Consider the following 4,235-nt stretch of genomic DNA (forward strand, 5'->3'; position numbering starts at 1 on the left):
TTTTGTTCACGGTGTTTTTTTGTCTGTGGCTTGAAGTCGCTGCTCCTGCTCACTTGAGTCAGACTGGCGTATTGTGTTGTCACCTGCTGCTTCTTATTGGTTTTCTGGTACTACAATCACACCTACAATCTGGCACACTAATGAAGATGGCTGTGTTTCTGCTGTGTTTGCATGCTTTTAGTCAGTGTGACTTCGTCGCTTTGAGCTGCAGGAGAAATAGAAATTTGAGAAGGCATTCAACACGGTGCTGTAATAATTAGCCAACCAATACATTTCTCAAGCTAAAACGTCCTCTGGTTCCAGCTTCTCCAAATTTTTTGTATCACAGTGGGACATTTGTGACAGACGGGACTCTCTATTTTCTGATGTTCTGTAGACTAAATGATAAATCAAGAAATTGAAATTAAAAAATTTGAAATGATTATTTCAGTTTGTTTATTTCACAATAATTTGTGTTATTATTATTATTATTAATGATAATAATAACAAATAACACGTATTATTATGAATAATAATAATAACATTGTTATTATAAATAAAGCAATATAATCCTTGCTGGCGCAAAGTCACATGATTTTTGTTTTGAAAATGATTTGACCTTTGTTGCTTTTTAAATGATTAGGATGAGGAGCGTACCGCTTTAGTCTGAACGACGAGCTGCAGCAGTATGTGAGCAGTCAAGTGTCTTCTCATACAAACTAGCAGGTCTACAGACTGCAGCAAACATTGGAAAAATCCATTGTCTGATTGGGCCAGATGTAGCAGCAGCTGCTTGATGATTGGCCTAGCACCCTGTGCGTTGATATGCTAAAGGCTGCGCGTCCGCATGGGGAGCATGTTCAGTGACAGAGACCGGGTCATACTGAAGCTCCTCTCAATATATTCAAACATTACTCAAACCTGACTTTCAATTAACCTCGCAAATGTTACCACTAAATTGTAGGAATGTAACACCTTAAAACAGTGTTTCTGCAACCTTTATGTGGACAGAATTTTAAAAACAGTAACTTTAGTCTCACCTGTTCAACCAGCCTGGACTGGCTGGAGAACAAGTAGCAGAGGAACACGTCCCCCACCTACCAGTAGCTTATTGAAGCTGTATATTTACAATAAGAGGCTGCTGTATAGAGTAGTTGGGGTCGACGGGTGACGAGCTATTTTGTCTGTTTAGAAGAAACTTCTTTCCCACTTTGAAATTACACACAATTTCACCGAAATCGCAGATGTCCCGGTTTTCCACCAGCACTTAAATGCAGCATGCATTTGTCGATCTGTCTGAAGCTGGGGACCGAGGAAATAGCCTCAAAACTCTACACGCAAATGGAACCTGGTCCGTGAGCACACAGTTAAAAATTTGTCAAGAATGTCACAAATGTTTTTAGACTTTTGTATACACAGGAAGCTTTTCAAACGCCAGCTAAATAATCAGATCTGTGACGCTGAAGTAAAAAATCTTAATGTGAAATATTAATATTTATTTATGTCTGCATTTGTAAAACTGATTAATTTGTGTTCAAAGTGCTTGGTATTTGTGTGTGGATTGGAACATTCATGAGTACCCAAAATTACACAAAAATACACAAGTGCACATTTGTAAATCTTATTATTCGTTTTAAGATACTTGTGCCTCTGAATCGGTTTTGGCAATCGATCACACATTCATACCATGTGGTAAAGCCCGAAAATAGAAAGAATCATGCAGGTACATCAACTTCAAGTGCTACATTTAGAAACAATAAGAGAAATTTCAATTTATTTAATGGGCCATGATGCAGCTCTGTCCTCCATGTTTATCTTTCTATGTGAAGACCAGTGGGCGTGACCAAACCAACGCTCATATTAGGTCACATGTATAGTTGTGTAGCACTGCTATGTTAGCACATGGTTAGTCTTCTGTGAGATTAGAGGAGGGATCTTTATGTTAGTCAAATTAGCTTTACATCGAGCCCAAACTTAATGCAATATGAACAACACAGTATGACAGACGTTATAGAGAAACGTGGCTTCTCACATATTCCACTTGCTCCTACATTTGGCAAGAGATTGGTGAGGAATTGTGGGTAACTGTATGTTTAATTGTAACACTCAGTCATAAGAAGCACAGCGCTGACTGGTGGTATTCTATAGTTTTGCTATCGTCCCATGTGCAGAGCCAAACCAGAAGGGGTGTGTCTACTAAGTGTGTGTGTGTGTGTGTGTGTGTGTGTGTGTGTGTGTGTGTGTGTGTGTGTGTGTGTGTGTGTGTGTGTGTGTGTGTGTGTAAGCCTGAAGTATCTTCCTCCTATGTGCTATAGAGCTGCATTATAAAGTGAGCCACACTGTTGCACTTCGTCACCATAAACACACACACTGCATCTTATTTTGAGACAATCTAACACACACCGTCCTGCTGCAACAAACGTTCACTAGGGAACCAAATGTGGATTAATCCATCGCTGAAAGTAGTCCCCAACAAATGCACTATTTCCTGCTGTTTGAGTCAGTGACCAGATGTTTTAGAATGTCTTAGTTAATTACACTAACAATGTTCTCTTTGATAACGCAAAATGGAGGAATCTTGTGAGTTATGCTGAACAGATAACCATGACACCAAACCATCTGAGAAGTGGTGTGAAAAAGAATTTAGTTTTATGTTTGGTGGATTGCATACAAATGTATTTGAACAATTATATAGATGTCCATATAGCATTTTTTTCTGACTGCCAACTTCTTTTTTTAAGAAGAGAAGAAAAAGAGCTGCCTCGAGCATCTTTTTCTCTGAGCGCTCAGACTTTTTTGGTGCCACCGCTTCAAGTTGAAAATCTCTGAACTTTTCAGCTTTTTAGCTCTACTGCAAGATTTAGCGTTAGCGTTCCACAGCTTGATGGAGGCACACGGGTTATGTCTGTGGATCATCAGCAGGTTGGAATATAGCAAAGTGGATCACAGGACCGATAGCAGTAGTCAGTGATGGGACCCATCAACAATCAATGTCTGATTACAAAACTGACCGTAAGAATGTCTGTCCAGACAAACACAATTTCAAACAATTTATGTATTGGTTTATTTGATAAGGGACAGTGCACATTAATAAATACATTGCTGTAAATGCGCCAGAGTTAGCTAAGAGGCTATTTTTCATGGCAGATGTTAAAAAGTAAACTTAAAAACAGAATATAAGATTATATTTACAAGATTATACAATATTGACCCTTTACAATGCATGCACAAACAATGAAAGAAGTGAGAATATTAATATAAGTAGTATCATCATTTTTCATCTGGGACTACAGATGAAAATAGCCTCTTATCAAATAAACCAATAAATAAATAGAATACTCTTATACCACATTGTCAAGTACTAACAAGACATGCAACACAAATTCAAGACACACAAAGCAAACAATCATTCTATATATATTCCCTAAACCTACAACAATTCTACATATTACATAAACGCTGTATCCCTTATGCACAGTAGATCTACCTACAGCAATTCCCACCCATAACTAAAGAAAATACATTTACAGTCCATTTACATCCAACTCCCTCTCACTCCAGAATGATGTTGACATTCTCCAACAGAGATGACCCAGCAGCACCCAAAACACCTTTCTCAACTCCTGTCTCAGTGACTGATCAGAACACACAGTTCTTCCTCCACTTAATTAAACAGAAGTTTGTCAAGACGGATGCTTTTTTTTCCTACTTTGACTCAAAAAACTGGTTCCGATTGTCATTCTTTTTTTGCAAAAACTAGGTACAATTATAAGAGATTTTTTTGCAGTCGGACAGTTTTTCCTGGAAAGAATGTAAGGAATCTGGAAAAGTGACAAGGTTTTGCTGTGGTGTAGTTATATAATTGTGCAAATGACATGGACGTATTCAAGTGTCGGTCTCATTTAATATGTACTTTCAGGCATTACTGTTCAAAGGCGCTATATATGAAAGAAGGAAATGGGAATTTATTCAAGTTTGCCATTTATGTCACAGCACAGGTAGTGCTGGTACCATTATTTAATGTTAAGTTTCGGGGAATTAATTGTCACTAAGCCTTTTGGACGTACCAGCCACTAACAGGCCACAACAAAGCCTTAATGCCGTGATTGTTAACAAGAATAAGATGCAACCTTTTCCTGAAGCACTCATGAGCTCGACCTGCTTCCTTCAGTCGCTCCATACACCCCCCACTGTCTGGGTCAGCCTGCTCCAGTCCTCTTCTTGTGCACTGAGCTCAGCCTCTGTCTCCCTTCATT

Source organism: Cebidichthys violaceus, unplaced genomic scaffold (assembly GCF_023349555.1).
Source record: "Cebidichthys violaceus isolate CVI_PGR_0920_01 unplaced genomic scaffold, fCebVio1.0.p SCAF_8, whole genome shotgun sequence".
NCBI lineage: Eukaryota > Metazoa > Chordata > Actinopteri > Perciformes > Stichaeidae > Cebidichthys > Cebidichthys violaceus.